The 16853-nt window shown below is 47.4% G+C and overlaps 1 protein-coding gene across 2 annotated transcripts in view; it reads right to left on the bottom strand.

Annotated features, from left to right (window-relative positions):
- Window positions 1–16513, bottom strand: part of LOC147432231 (FAD synthetase 1, chloroplastic-like) — a 51718-nt gene extending 35205 nt beyond the window's left edge. Inside the window, exon 1 of one of the 2 annotated variants that reach the window (XM_086491543.1) lies at window positions 16320–16513. The gene's annotated coding sequence lies outside the window, so the exon portion shown is untranslated. Of the gene's footprint in view, window positions 1–16292 lie in introns of both variants that reach the window. The other variant, XM_086491542.1, reaches the window with a different exon arrangement.
- Window positions 16514–16853: the final 340 nt, after the last annotated feature.

The following is a 16853-nucleotide window of genomic DNA, read 5'->3' on the forward strand; positions in this document are numbered from 1 at the left end:
CGCACAAAGTCCGAAGGGTGGTGCCAGGAGGGCGCTCTTTATGCGCAGCGAAGAAGGCTTTATTCATTCGATCAACTTTAGCTATCCAATGAGATACTGAAGCATGATGAGTGAACTCAGACCTAGCCTCCTGTACGCGACGAATTTCCTCTGTGAGCTCTGTCTGTCTAGCAGCGAGATAAGCATCCTGAGGCCACTCCTCAAGCAAGCGCTGTGTGGAACCAAGAGGAATGTGAAGATCAGACTCGCGTACTCTCAACTGTCGATGAATAATAGCAGTCTGATCACGGCAGTAAATACTAGACTGAGTAATGCAATGAGCAAGGAACTCTCCAGGGGGACCACAATAAGAAGCACCCGTGGACCATAAGTCACGAATCTGTTGCTGCAAAACTTCAGTGGTGAGAACACTGTCAGGAATGCGGCAGCCCCGTCTCTGTGCAGAGGATCTAGTGAGGGAGATAAACAATGAGATGGGTAAGTGGTCTGAGAGGCTGGTCCCTCTCCAAATAGTAGTAAATCCACCTAGAGCTGTTGCCCAAGGGCCAATGTAAAAACGATCAAGTCGCTCTAATAATCTCCCCTGTTGTCTCTGAAACCCCCACGAGTAATGAAGTGTAGCAGGGTGATGACCAAAAGAGGGTATGTGCCAGGCATCAACACCTTGAATAGCTAGAAGAAATCGATCCCAAGCTGACTGCTCATCGGGAGAAATGGATGATAGAACAAGAGGTGTGATGGATCGCCAATCAGAGTCGCTCTCGACATTGTTGAAGTCGCCTCCAACAACCCAAGAGTCTACAGCAGGTAGAACAGTAGCCAAGGAGGTCCAAAAAGTAGCCCTCTCCCGAGGAGTAGTGGGTGCGTAGACTGACATAAAACCAATGATAGAGTCCTGAATCCGAAGAGAAACATAGACTGCTCTGCCAGCGACAAGGGTGCCATGCTGCTGAACTGAGGCCAAGTAACGTGGCCCCACTGATATGCATACACCGCAACTCTGTCCATGAATGCCCAGAGCAGGCTCCCAAAAAGTGTGAGCGCCGGAGGGCATTAGATCACCAAAGGGAGTGGCAATCTTATGCTCCTGTACTAGTAATATATCCACAGTGCCTACTACATGAGCGTGTAAATCTCTCCGAAGTAAAAGCTTGCGGGAACCTCTTACCCGAGAAGTCTGTAAACCATTAGCATTCCAAGAAACTACATGTAAATCCATAGTCTGCATGAAAGAATTGGTAAAGCAACTGACTAACTGCGCATCTTCTTGGAGGCAGTTGGGCCATCCAAGGGGTGAGCTTCGGGCGGTAGGAAGGCAACCCGCAAACCCTCTCTAAAATATGGCGTCTCATTGCACCAACTGCGGACCTCAGCTTGTTTACATTGCATTACCGATGCTGTAGCTTTGACACCCCAAATGCGCATAGACATACGAAGCACCACATCTGAGGATACATGAATGACCATAGGCAATGAATAGAAAGCATAAACATCACTCCAATCCATAGCACCAATACAGGAAGGGAAGTGTGGAGACAGTACATCCGGAGCAGAAGTAGACAACCATGAATGAAGCTGAGCCATAGATTGGGCATGCACAAAATGTAGAACCTGATCCTCAGACCATTCCTGAGCTGCGTGGAATGGAAGGAAAAAGGAATGGGTGGGCTGAGAGCGACTGCCTATTAAAGAGGGAACACAACCTGGCTTGTGATGCATAAGGTAGAGTTGTACCCGCAGTGGTCCTTCTGAGTCACCGCACATTTCAGCCCGATGAGTGCCCCAGGAAAGAGGGCAAGAGCTGAGAAAACTGCGTGGGACGTAAGTATGAGCGGCTGAGGGAGGGGGAGGACCAGAAGGTGGAGGGGGGGGAGCAAGGGCGAGAGGGAGAGGAGGAAAAGGCAGAGGTAATAGCGGGGAATGATCCATCTGCATGGGAATAGGGATCTCGGGAAGAGGGGAAGGAGCGGACGGGGGAACGGCAAGTGAAGGAGGAGCTGGTAGCAGAGGTAAGTGATCCTGTGCTGAAGAAGAAGAATGGCGAGGAGAAGCAGGGGGTAATGGGGTGGTGGAAACTTGAGAGGGAGCGGGAGCACGAGAGGTAACACTGGGGGCTGCATGAGGAGTAGGTTGCTGACGAGGACGGAATGAATGGTTACGACCCACTGTCTGCCATGCAGTCTCAGTAGGAACTGAAGCGGAGGGAGGGACATGGAGGGTCGAAGCTCGAGGAGCACCCGCAGGCTATCGAGGTGCTCGAGTAGTAGTAGGAGGAACCGATTGTTGACGCTGACCACGTGACTGAGCATGAGTGCCAGGAGCCTGCTGTTGTTGTCGCCGATGGCGTGGCAGGGTGGGGCAATCTCGTGCCAAGTGTCCCATCTCGTGACAACGTAAGCACTGCCTTGGGCGGCCAGTGACTACCATTCGGCAAGAGTAGTCTCGATCGCGCACAACCACAGTAACTGTATCTGGTAATGAAGTATCCCCAAACACCAGGACCTGAATGCGAGGTGGACCAGAGGAGAAGATGCAGGATCCTGGAACTACTGTGCCAAAATGAGCAGCAATCATCTGAAGGAGATGCTCATCAAATAAAATGGAGAGGCATATCCGGGAAGGAGAGCGTCAGAGGGAATTTGGGAATAAGGTGTCGACTGTCAAACTCCTCAGTAGTAAACTCGGGATACCACCTCGTCAAGTATATCATCCTGCGATCAGAGAGTATCGGAGACCGAGCCAGGAGAGCTGAGGTAGTGGCAGGATCAAAAAGACGTACCATGAATATGCCTCTGCCCCGTCCCTGAGTAGTGCCCAATGCAGTCTGACACCAATCACGTATAGAAGAGCGAGGTGGAGACTGTCCAATCATCCAGCCAACCAAGGCATGCTGTGCCAAGTGTTGTATTTTGGAGTCAATACGTGTCAACAGGTCGCTAGTACACTCCACGCGACAGGCAAGTGGTGATGGAGCGCTGTGCGTAGCACTCGGGACCGGCAAAGCCGCCATGAAGAATGGGCTAGACTGGCGAACGGGAAAAGGAAGACCCGAAAGGAATCTTGGACGCTTTCTCTCTCTCTCTTTCTCTCTTTCTCTCTAACTCTTGCAGGCGTTAGAAGGATGCGCACAGTTAGGGTTTGGGGCTGAAGCAGTTAGGGTTTGTGGGATTAGGGTTTCAGGGAATTAGTATTAACGGGATTAGGGTTTCGAGGAATTAGGGTTTGCAGAGGTGGGCTTCTAGGGCGGCTGGCAGTTCGCGAGGCAGGCAGTGCAGGGCTCGCACAGGCACCAGGGCAGAGATTGGCGCGCAGCAAGCCAGCAGCAGGTTTTCGGGCGAATTCTGACAGGCAGCAGGGTGCACGTGGCAGGGCTGCTGTTGTTGCGCGCGCAGGCAGGGCAGCATTAGTCACGGCAGTGCAGCAGCAGGTCACGCACAGGCAGTGCAGCAGCAAGGTTTCACGCGAACGCAGAGCAGTAGCAGGGTTTCTCGTCTCTCTCTCTCTCTCTCTCTCTCTCTCTCTCTCTCTCTCTCTCTCTCTCTCTCTCTCTCTCTCTCTCTCTCTGTGTGTTTCTCTCTCGTGTATTCTCCCCACTGCTCTACGCTTTCGCATCGTCGACTTTGACATGGTATCAGAGCCTTGTGCTCCTTGATAGGGAGAGAATCGGTACAAAGAAGATAAGCTCGTGGAGAAGAGGAGTTGCTTGCTGGCCCAGAAAGGGGCCTCGTTGCTTTGCGTTTTTGAAAAGCTTGGTGATCACCTGCATTTTGGCAAATTGCATTTTGGCAAATGGCCATGGTAGCGTTTTTGTTGCCGTTTTGAAATGCTGGAAGCAACGCTACGCGATGAGCTCAACTGGTCCAAGGCAGAAAGTTTCCCTTTGTGCAACGTTTTAAAACGCTAAAGGGGAGGGACTTGACGATGACAACTCTTTGCATTCATTTGACAGCGTTTTAAAACGTAGTGTCAAGCAGGCAATTTTGATGGGGTTGTGCTTTGTGTTTTGAAACACCATCCCGGCAACAGTCTTAGCTACAACAAGTACTTTGTGAAACGCTTGTGCAAGGATCACATTCTCAAGGGACGATCAACGACTGGCATTTCAAAAAGCAATCGTTTTTGTCCTCCTTTGGACAGAATTTGGGAGCACTTTTGGGAAGGCAAAGAAGACGGCTTGGGGACTACCCTTGAAGCTAAATGGAATGCAAAAGGCCTTGCAGAGGCTTGTAACCATGCAATGGCACCTCCCTTGCTCGAGCGCTAGCGACGACAATGACCAACACCAACTATCGACTATGGATAGTGGATTGTACACCAGCCAGTTAGCACCCTATGCACGGGCGAAGTTCTCAAGGAAGCTGTCAATTTTTTTGGCTTGAGATTGTGAAGCCAAAGGCAAATGCACGAGTTTGCTAGAGGATAAAGGCAAAGGCAAGCCTGACAAAAATGGCAGTACCAGTGCTCAATTAGATGCCTCGGTACCCACGAGGTACGACAACCGTTGTTATAAATGTGACAATGCTTTGTTTGGCTCGAGAATGCGAAGCCAAAGGCAAACGCGAGAACTCACAAAAGGACAAAGGCAAAGGAAGATGGACATAGATAACGGTGATAAAGAATTGACATTGGTGATCAACATGGCAAACGTGGTGGTGACCACAATGGCCACAACGCCAGATTCCTAGTCAGGTGGTGGTTGCCGCAACTAGCTTCAGCCAGAGCGGCTTGTGAGCGGTAGAGAGGGGCAAAATGAAGCTCCCTACAAATGATTTGGACCCATGTGTTGGAGTTCAAGTTCTCGGTGTTTAAACTTGTAGGTCAAAGTTCAAGGCACATCAAGGAACCAATCACATGTATTTAAAACAATATGGAAGAGTGCACCAATCCATTGTTGTTGACCGGATTATGGATAGGATATGTTTCAAACTTCATTGTCTGGAAAGTCTGGACGTCAAACTCTGGGTTGGGCAATTTTTCAAGGTGACTATACAGGTACACCTAGCCCCAATTGTATAATCATCAATTGATTGCCAAGGACCGTTGATTCACCAATATCTCTTCTCTCTATTTCTCTCTCTCGTGTATTCTCCCCATTGTTGTACGCTTTCGCATCGTCGACTTTGACAGCTCTCTCTCGACCGAAAAAAAAAGTGACATGGTCTTGATAGCTGCAGGGAAAGAATGTCGACGCATAGTGACCAACTCAATTATTAACACCTGGAGATCTCCATGGACAAACCGTGAAGAACTAAACTAGCAAGATCTCAAAAAGTGGGACAACTACTGGAGATGTGAAGCCTGCTAAATAGTCAAAATCCTTTGCAAATTGCAAAGACTCACTCTTCTGTTCGCCCTGAAAAATGTCTACTGTGAGAGGCACATGCAACTGAATCTCCAGGAGATCCAAAGTCCGTTGGACTGGTCAATCCTCGAGCAACTTAAGCTGCTCTTGAACTGCCATCGATTGTTGATCCCCTTTGTCCAACTGCTGTGGAAATTCCTCTCGATCCAAGTCTGGTAACTCTCTTCTAACGGTCTGTCTGTCACCAATTTGAGCATCCCAAGTCTAGAATCTGTCACAACACACAAGAGAATCACTTAAAACACTTCAAAACTTTGAAGTCACAGTTCACTTTGGTCGACACGGCCCGACGTAGTTTCGTGCCCAAAGGTATTGGCTCCAAAAGCTGGTGCCACGAAGATTTCTTGGCAGTTGGAACACCCCAGACTGCTGCTACACTCATGGACTCATCGTTTGCCCCACATCTTCGGCTTCATGCGGTTTGTTCAGCATCCGGTGCTGAGCGGGGGTGTTAGACTTACACCACTCTGCTGCTTCACAGGTCTAGGGCATACTTGTACGGCTAGTGTGCCTCCAGGCTGACCCCTTGTTCGGGTGCCCTCATACTTCATTTATTTCTTGTTGGGTCGTGGGGGATTTCTAGACACCCCAGACTACTACTACACTCATGGAGTCATCATTTGCCTCCCATCTTCAACTTCATGCGGTTTGTTCAGCATCCGATGTGGCTGAGAGGGGGTGTTAGACTTACACCAGTCTGCTGCTTCACAGGTCTAGGGCAAACTTGTACGGCTAGTGTGCCTCCAGGCTGGCCACCCTTTGCATAAGCATACAGACTGCACTGTCCGGCCACCACTTTTGGGCCAGCCGCCCACCTTGTCCGGGTGACCTCATACTTCATTTATTTCTTGTTGGGTCGTGAGGGATTTCTAGCCACCCTTTGCGTACGCATACAGACTGCATTGTCCGGCTACCCACCTTGTCCGGATGCATACGAGCATGCTGAAAATCACTGGACATCAGCATTTTAATCACCTCGCAGTTGTGTTTTTGGGTGGACAACAAACACTTGGCTTGTGTTTTTCACAAAGGATGACGTTTGCCAGGACACCATTCGATGGTGGTTCATGCGATCTCTCAATGACTGCTGCAGTATACGGTATCTTTGACATTCGCTTGATCATCTACGGGCGTATGATCCTTGGGAGATCCATTCATTCCAACCATCATCTGACGGTTGCGCACTCCAGAGGGGGTGGTGACTTGTGGCTTGCTATGGACACACCTATGCACTCATCTGAGGAGTTCACACGAGATATGGCCATGCTTATGGCATATGGGATTCCAACATTCCTAGAGAAGACACCACCATCTTGGGTGGACAAACACTTACCACACGTCAGATCACTTGCTTACATAGGAGCATCTACATAGAATTTGGGAGAGGATCTTGTATTTCTTCTTGGATAGGTTCACATTGAAACCGGCTCGTCGGGCGGTAGGCGTTGGCTTTCACCCAAAATTCTTTGCTTTAGACACACACGCAGAGCACTTTGCAAAGGTAACCTGTAACGGGAATTAACACTTAATCACACACGGCTAGGAAGCTAGAATGCTCCGAGCAGACGCCGACAACCTGTAGGCCCCAAAATTGGCGCCCCTTTTGGTATTTCTTTATTCTTTAGGAGGGTAAAGAACAAAGAAGAGTCCTGGGAATCCTTTGACTGTATCCCACTAGATACCGCCTATTTTGGCCAAATTTCGGCAACATAACAGCCCCAAAACTTGCGCGAAACCAATTCCCCTGCTGAAACTCGCTTCTACTAGCGCATACCCTCTGATTCCTGCCCAAAAACAGTAAATTTAGTACGCTGTATTTACTGGTTTTTGCCCTGTTTTCAGCCCCAAACAGTCCCCTAACTGTCCTCTGCCAATGGGGCACCATTCCCAAAGGTTTTGGCGTCCGTATGGCTGAAAAACAGTAAAATTACAGCGCATACACAACGCTGATTTTGCACTTGTATGGTGAGGTTATGACCCTCACCAATGCCTGCTTTGGAGTAGCAGCTAGCTACCCCTGTTCCTGCTCAAGGAGGCTCTTGCCTCAGCACAAAAGCATGAACCCACACAGTTGTACATCAGTCAAATGAGGAGCCCTCTTGTGAGGCATCACATAACTGCACGTAGGGGAGAGAGAGAGAGCAGTGTGTAGTGTGCAAGGCATCACTCCTAGCACCACACTGTACATGAGAGGGAAAGGAAGTACTCCATAGCTCTTAACCTGTGACAAAATGCATAATGAGGCCTCTCCCAGCTTAAAAATCAGCGCCCATTTTTCTGTAGGAGGAAAGTCCATGAAAAACTGACACTTGGCGCATTTACAAGCATTTTCCCGTTTCGGGTTCGCCGCTTAAAAATATCTCAACCGACACGTCAATTGACTTCGCGGCAGAGTTATAAAATGTTCCCCTAGTCATACCGGAGGCAATGACGCGAACACATTTCACGGCCCAAAATAGCAATTCCCTAAATTTTAGGAGATGCTTCCGTTGGGCTCCCACTGGTCTTCTGACCATCTATCCTCATTGGGACTGCATCCAAAAGTGCAATGTGGCCCAACTGTCGGATACTTTTTGTTGGTAGTCCCACCTTGACTTTACGCCTTAATTGAGTTCACTTCCTAGTATCCACCAACTTGCTAAGTGCGACGGGGGGACCTATATGATCTTGCTCTGAGCCTAGACATCCTCTTATTATACGAATTCCAGTGCCGACCGCTACCCATCTGCGGGTGAAACTACCGTTCACATTGGCCATGCAATGTCCAACCGTTTGCTACTTCAAGAAGAGGGTTTCAAAAATAAAACAAAACCCCTTGAAAAGAAACCAACAACTAAAGTTAGCAGTTGCCACATCCTCGTGACATAGTTAACAGTTGCCACGTCCCCGTGACATACCCCCCTCTTGAAATCGCAAACGTCCTCGATTGCATACCATAAATACACGCCACTGATGATCTTGTGCTATCAACACTCTTTTATCATCGCATGTATCCGCAAGAAAGGTCATAACATATAGATACAAATGACTTAATGAGACCTTCATACTTTTGTCATTTCCATCTATTACACTGAATTCATATGTACATTTGATGTACTAGCTCTATCATTACCCCTCCTTTGCACACGTTCAGTTGGGGCATAAGTAGGCTGTAACCCAAAGGCTTCAAGGTAAAGCTGCAGTACATTTGGTGACTCTGACAGTTCATGCTCTTCCATCCACTTTGCATCCATAGGTGGATAGTTCTTGAACTTCACCACATAGCATCTTGCAACCTGTCCCTTAACTTTTTACTTGTGCAAGAGGCTCTTGCCTCTGCAAACGAGGATAATTCCACAACACTGACGTACCACCCACGACCAAGCAAGCTCAAATTTCAAGATGATTTACCAATGCGTCATAGAATCCAAGCAATCGCCTCAAAGAATCGGCAAGCAGCGTGTCACCTAGCAGACCCACATCACTCCCACAGAAGATCTAGTGGCCAATCTACCACCGTGAGACCTCTCCCTATCGCATCTTGGTTCATACTTGCAAACCCAAAAAACGCAGCAGAAAATCAGCCCTAATTTGACCACTTTTTAGCAAGGTGTACATGTGGAATTTCATGTCTGTCCTGTGAAGAGGAAACCTCTTCCATAATGCCCTTCCCATTGTCGGCCATAGTGTAATCCTGTGTTCCTGCACTATGTGCCTTTACCCAAAACAATCGAGGCTCACTTCTTGAGGAAAAAGTGATCGATATCCCAGCAATGGAACCTTGAAACCGGCCCGTGGGGCGGTAGGCGTTGGCTTTCACCCAAAATTCTTTACTTTAGACACACACACAGAGCACTTTGCAAAGGTAACCTGTAACGGGAATTAACACTTAAATCACACACGGCTCGGAAGCTAGAATGCTCCGAGCAGACGCCGACAACCTGTAGGCCCCAAAATTGGTGCCCCTTTCGGTATTTCTTTATTCTTTAGGAGGGTAAAGAACAAAGAAGAGTCCTGGGAATCCTTTGACTGTATCCCACTAGATACCGCCTGTTTTGGCCAAATTTCGGCAACATAACAGCCCCAAAACTTGCGCGAAACCAATTCCCCTGTTGGAACTCGCTTCTACTAGCGTATACCCTCTGATTCCTGCCCAAAAACAGTAAATTCAGCATGCTGTATTTACTGGTTTTTGCCCTGTTTTCAGCCCCAAACAGTCCCCTAACTGTCCTCTGCCAATGGGGCACCATTCCCAAAGGTTCTAGCGTCCGTATGGCTGAAAAACAGTAAAATTACAGCGCATACACAGCGCTGATTTTGCACCTGTATGGTGAGGTTATGACCCTCACCAATGCCTGCTTTGGAGTAGCAGTTAGCTACCCCTGTTCTTGCTTAAGGAGGCTCTTGCCTCAGCACAAAAGCATGAACCCACACAGTTGTACATCAATCAAATGAGGAGCCCTCTTGTGGGGCATCACATAACTGCACGTAGGGGAGAGAGAGAGAGCAGTGTGTAGTGTGCAAGGCATCACTCCTAGCACCACACTGTACATGAGAGGGAAAGGAAGCACTCCATAGCTCTTAACCTGTGACAAAATGCATAATGAGGCCTCTCCCAGCTTAAAAATCAGCGCCCATTTTTCTGTAGGAGGAAAGTCCATGAAAAACTGACACTTGGCGCATTTACAAGCATTTTCCCGTTTCGGGTTCGCCGCTTAAAAATATCTCAACCAACACGTCAATTGACTTCGCGGCAGAGTTATAAAATGTTCCCCTAGTCATACCGGAGGCAATGACGCGAACACATTTCACGGCCCAAAATAGCAATTCCCTAAATTTTAGGAGATGCTTCCGTTGGGCTCCCACTGGTCTTCTGACCATCTATCCTCATTGGGACTGCATCCAAAAGTGCAATGTGGCCCAACTGTCGGATACTTTTTGTTGGTAGTCCCACCTTGACTTTACGCCTTAATTGAGTTCACTTCTTAGTATCCACCAACTTGCTAAGTGCGACGGGGGGACCTGTATGATCTTGCTCTGAGCCTAGACATCCTCTTATTATGCGAATTCCAGTACCGACCACTACCCATCTGCGGGTGAAACTACCGTTCACATTGGCCATGCAATGTCCGACCGTTTGCTACTTCAAGAAGAGGGTCTCAAAAATAAAACAAAACCCCTTGAAAAGAAACCAACAACTAAAGTTAGCAGTTGCCACGTCCTCGTGACATAGTTGACAGTTGCCACGTCTCTGTGACACACATACTAGAGTGGGACTTCAGTGCTTTGGACTCTCTTGGAGAGTTTACGCGCGAGATGCGGGAGATCAAGCATCATTACGCGACTACATCTGGAGTCACCAAGAGCTTGGCTTGGATGGTAGTGTAGTTGCTCTTCTACACTCCCGAACATTTGGATTGCTACCTTCAGAGTTGCATACATTCACCCTCAGTAACCTACAACAGACTTATCCCCCGACCTAGGCAACAGGCCACTCCTAGCTCATTGACATTGAGAGCCACACCGAGTTGCCGTTTGGTGGCGTTGTTGGCGTGGATTCTGTTGACACCGGAGGATTGGAGGCAGGAGATACAGGCAAGATGGCACAGACAGATTGGTTTGGCCTTTCCTCTTCTCAAAGGATCTTCACAGTGCAGACTGCTCAATCTAGCTTCCCTTCTTCATACATGATGATTACGGTGCAGACAGCTTGGTCTGACCGCACCTCTTCTCAAAGGCCCTTCACAGTGCAGACTGTTGAGTCTGGCTTTCCCCTCATCTTGGATTACCTACCTACTGACAGGACACCATCCGCTGGTGCTCCATGCTGTCTCCGACTGATGCAGCTTACGGTAGCTTGTACACTGCAGACTGCTTAGTATGGCTTTCATTGATTCAAAGGACGTTTATGGTGCAAATTGCTACATCTGCCCTTCTTGGAGTTTTACACAGCTTAGCCACCTAGCCACACTGGGTTACAGGTTCACGCATTGACAGGCGCATGTCTATTGGCACTCCTTTCACGACAAGGAGTTGTTTTCACGCTCAGTTCGGGACCTTCCCGTAGTATCTTCACACTACATCGGCAGAGTACAGCACTTTGCTATAGTGCTTGTGATGGCACTTTACCATGGAGATCTCTCGGTGGTTGGGATACCCCGACTACTACTACACTCGCGGAGTTTGCCAGAGTATTGTCCTTCAGTGGACGTTGCAGCAGACATCTTGTTTATTTGCCTCACATCTTCGGCTTCATGCGGTTTATTCAGCATCAAGTGCTAAGAGGGGGTGTTAGATTTACACCTCTGCTGCTTCACACAGGTCTAGGGCACTTTCTTGTACGGCTAGTGTCTCCGGGTTGGCCACCCATAGCATAGGTTGTACCTTGTCCGCCCACCCGAGTTTGGGGCCGGTCTCCCACTTGAGTTGGGCGCCCACCTTGGGCACTAATATATATGGGGCCAGGGGGTACACATTTCATTATCATCTCATCATTGTACGGGTCTTCTGCTTTGGTAATCATGGGGGTTTGATCACCCCCTCTTCCTACATCTAGCGTTTGTGGTCTCCTCTCTCTCTCTCTCTCTCTCTCTCTCTCTCTCTCTCTCTCTCTCTCTCTCTCTCTCTCTCCGCACACGCGCACTCTCACACCAAATAACCAAGGTAGTCACTATAACCGGCCTGTACAACGTAGAGGGCGGTATTATTTCAACTACCTGTTAACTTTACACAGAGCACTGAGAAGGAAAGAGAACACAAATGCGTCCAGCGACTAGAATGTCACTACGCACAGGAGACAGACACCCTGTAGGCCCCAAAGACTGGCGCCCCTTTCGGTATTTCTTGATTCAAATTAAGGTAGACGATCCGACCACTTAGCACAAGCTTTCACAAAGCTGTCCAAACCTGGCGAGGGCTGAAAACGCAAGTTTTCGACCTGATTTTGGCAGCATAACGGCGCAAAAACCCCTATAGGTCAAAAGCACCTGTCTAGGACGGATTCCCTCACTATCTGGAAGCTTTTTGGTGAGCTGTCACAGAAATTCAGCGGGCTATAATTCCCTGTTTTTCACTGCCAAGTGCCCAAAAGCCTGTACACGCATCCCAAGGCTCTCTCGAGGCTCCCCCGGGGTTCCCTTGCAGTTTAGGTGTGAAACCCTAAACCTGCAGAAAAACACAGCAGGCTGTAATTCGCTGTTTCGGATCGTTTTTAGCGGAGCGAACACGCCTACGCGTGTCCCAAGGGCTCCCGCACGCAATGGGACAGTTCCCCTGTGAATTGGACGAGTTTTCACGCGAGAAAACTCTCCGAACTCGCAATCTTTCACGATGGAACTGTGCGTATCTGTGGAGGATTAGCAATTAGCTAATCCGGTTCCTGTTCAGAAGGCTCTTGCCTTGGCAAACACGCATAAACCCCCAGAACTGTACATGTTCATCTGAGTAGCCCAACTAGTGGGGCATTACCATATGTGCCAAAGGGGAGAGAGAGATGCATGAGAGCAAGTCATCGCGCTACATGAGACAGAGGAGAAGGCAAGCTTTCCATTAAAGCTGTAGACCTGCACCCACTACTCACACACACACTGTAGCTCACTTATGAGTCAAATCAGCCTCCTCTCTCAAATTGGGCACCCCCTCTTGCTGATGGAAGTGGAAAAATTCACCAAGAGCCGCCATGTGTCCAGTTTGCCCCTTTTTAGTTAATTCTCTAGTTCCCATTGACTTATAAAGTTATAAGTGACTTTCCGAGTGGCCCAGACTTCATTTGGTGCACACAGGCTTCCATACTCATCAGAATTCAGTGCTAACTGGCCCGACCAGTCCCAGACCGACCGACCCAAACTCCCGCTGTGAGAAACCTATTCAGCCGCAGCCGTTTCACACTGGCCATGCAATGTCCACTTGCACCTTTTCAAGGGTTCCGGGGAAAAAAAGTAAAAATAGAAATAAATAAAAATATATAGTACTTATTCACGGAAGGCAACAGGAAAAATACACCTCCTCGTGACAGTCACTCCCCTTATTGCGTTTCTTCAACTGCTTCTTCGCCCCCAAAAGTTGGTTGACACGTCTTTCGACAACGTCATCAAGTTCATCTTCAATAAACATCCTTGAAACAGGAGGTTTCTTGAGGACTTACTTTATTGGTGTGTCAATGGATTTTTGCCAATGAGTATGCACTTCGTCAATCGGGTGTCGGGTCAAAAATTAGGCACAGAGAGGCCCAGAGGTCTTATTTGAAGGCCCTTGACCATAGAATAGTGACATGAAAAGCCTTCAACTCCAAAGCACCTGGCTCCAAAAGCCCTAACGCAAAGGCTACCAACGCATTCTGCGAAATTTAGTACAGGTGCCACATTAGCACAGCCAGCGCGATTTATGAATTTCCATACGGTCTACCACGTCAGCACAGCCATCGTGATTTGCGGATTTTCGTATAGCCAGCCCACCAGCCTGTATTTAATCTCTAGTGCCCCGTCGGCAAGTGCTCATAAGTGGGAACGACTTATAAGTGGTCTTTTTTTCGTTAGGCATACCACGTCACCAGTTTGTGACAACTAACTTTGCTATGCCAAAATATCAAGAGCTCCGATACGGATGAGAATAATGAATGACCCTCAAATTTTTTAATTAACTTGATTGAGTTTTGCAACAAGTCTAATTGCAAACGATTAATATTCTTTCAAGAGGAGGGTATGTCACACACTCCTGACGTGGCAACCACTAAAGATCTGACGAACTTGCAGATTGCGATCGAGGAGCCTAAAACCTCAATTGAAGACCAAAGGAATTAGGATTAAAAATCCTAACCCTACCAACTTGCAGATCTGGCCAAGGGACCTAAAACCCTAAAAAAGATGAGATGATGACATGCAGCCCCGTACGAATCACCCCACGAATTACGAAGGATGATGATGACATGGTTGCGTTGTACGAACAAACCAAATGCTTTGGAAGATGTTTCTTGGCAGTTGCTTTTGGAGAGGCCAGAGGCCTTTAAATATGTACAAAGGGATCTCACTCTAGCATTGGAGGAGTATAGCAGAGCAGAGCCCAAAGTTGTAACCTATTGAAGCAATGTAAAGAAATACCAAAAGGGACACCAGGGTTTGAGACTAGTGCAGTATAGGAGTGGAACTCTGCCACTCTGTGTCCCTCACATGGATTCTCTCGATCTATATTTAGTTCAATTGTTTTAAAGTGACAAAAGTAATTCCTGTTCAATTGGCAAGTACTGCCCTCTCGTTATAGCCACTTGTGGAAATTGTCAGAAATCCAGATAGTTCACTTAAGAAAGTAAATCCAGATGGTTCACTTCAGGGAGCTGCAATGACACAAACTGATTTAGCCAAAAAGAGGAGAGTTCCACGAGTAGCAGCAATTTGCAAAGAACAAAGTTTGATTCCATTCTAAAGGATGTGAATCTCCTCGGAAAGAAGGAAGAAGGCTGTAAATCGTGAGGAGCAAAGACAGTCTTCCGACAAGCTGAACTTTGTGGTATACGACTCTCTGAGTATGACATGCAGGAGTGGAAGAAGGATGTGTCATGTTTGGAAATCGTAAGAAATTCATATGGTTCACTACAAGAGCAAGTCCAAATGGTTCAGTTCAAAGAAGTGCATCTCACTGTAGCCTCGCAGACTAACCACTGGCACTCAGCCAATGGGGGTCGATGATTGCAAATGAGGCCTTAGCCTCCTTTTATGTAAGTGACCGACCACACTGGCCAGTTCACACTATGTCAACCCGACCACTGGACACTAATCTCGACGGTGTCGTAGATTAAATACCTCTAATATAATTGCGGAAGCTAGAAGTGAAGTGGGATACTAAGCTTTCAAAGCTCTAACTGATTCCCAAGTAGCAAAATTTTCAGACTAACCCTTTCATTTAATTAGATACTCATTATAAGAACATCCACGCAAATGACATGTACGGTGATCTAAAACAGCCTCTGGTTCTCCAGGAATATACGCAATTTGGATATCTTCCCAAACATTTTCCTCGATAAGCACAACAGTGTTAGCTTCGTCTAGTTTTTCTTTAAGGCAACTGACATGAAACGCCGGATGTACACTAACATCCGAAGCAAGAGCCAATTTATAAGCAATGGGGCCAAAATTTTTTGGAATCAAGAATGGGCCACAAATTTCGACAATAGTAGCAAAGGACCATGCTTGGTTCCATCCCAAAGGACCTGATTCGTCCTTGAGAAGATCTCATTCCAAGAAAAGGAGAGCAGAAGCTCACTCACGAACTTCATGGTGTACGCCTCCCTGTGTATGGCATGCCAAAGTTGAAAGAAGCATGTGTCACCTATGGAAATCGTGAAAAATCAAATCCAGATGGTTCACTTCGGACAATTGTAATGACACAATCTATTCTAGTCGGAAAGAGGAGAGGGTCCGAGAGCAATTGCAAAGAGACATGCTTGATTCCATCCCATACAAACCAAATCCTCCTTGGGAAGCTCCCATGTCAAAAACATGCAAGTCGCATCTCACTCAAGAACTTCATGGTGTACACCTCTCTGCCGCCGATGACATACCGGAGTGATTTACTTTAGAGAGTAAATCCACATGGTTTAGTGGAAATGGAGAGCGGAAGCTCACTCAAGAACTTTGTGGTGTACGGCTCCCTGCGTATGGCATGTCGGAGTTGCAAGAAGGATGTCTCTGTCATCGACAGGCACCTTTGCCCAATTGTGATATCAATTCCCATTTTCAGTCTCAGAAGGTAATGTCCTTCTCTTATTAAGAAGACAAGAATAAATTGATACATCGTCTATCAGCTAGATGCTGCACTTATTACTGTTACGCAGAAACTTGTAACTGACCGAAGGTGATACAACGTGCCTATCAGCAAGATTTTACGCAGATACATTTTCAAGAGGACATGAAGAAATTTATACAGCATGCCAATTATGTTCCAGAGAGAGAGAGAGAACCTGCTAGTTCTTGAAGCCAAGCACTACCTGTGTGCTGCAACGTGGTGGAGAATATGGAGCTCGGAGACAAAGAAGCAGCTTGTTGCTTGCAAAATACTGGTGCATGAAATTGTCGACCACAGATTTTTGTTGCTGGCACGTAGGCGAGGGCTCAAGGTTTGCAAAATGAATATGGTAACAGGTACGGGGTATGATTTTGTTATTAAAGGGTATCTCATCTCATTTTTTCGCTTGCCCGAAGGCTCTTCTGGCTAAAATTGTGTTTGCTAATTTCAAAAGTGAAAAACATTTGATTGGTTGGTTGCCATAGTGGTGATTTATATTAAGAGTAAGCTAAAAGAAATGATGATGGATTGTGTCCATAAATGTGTGATCGACTCCATGAGTATAAAGGCTTAAGCTCTTGGTCATCATGAAAGGTTAGGGTCTTCTTTACAAGATTTTTTTATTTGATTGAATTTGTATTTTGAGCGTGCCCATCTAGATCAAGAGCAAAGTTGTGGGCTTGGGTGGGTAGGTGGGTGGGCCTGTGCACTAGGTACCTTTTGCCCAACATACATG

Source organism: Adiantum capillus-veneris, chromosome 20, assembly GCF_014529385.1.
Source record: "Adiantum capillus-veneris isolate H3 chromosome 20, ASM1452938v2, whole genome shotgun sequence".
In the NCBI taxonomy this organism is placed as follows: Eukaryota; Viridiplantae; Streptophyta; class Polypodiopsida; order Polypodiales; family Pteridaceae; genus Adiantum; species Adiantum capillus-veneris.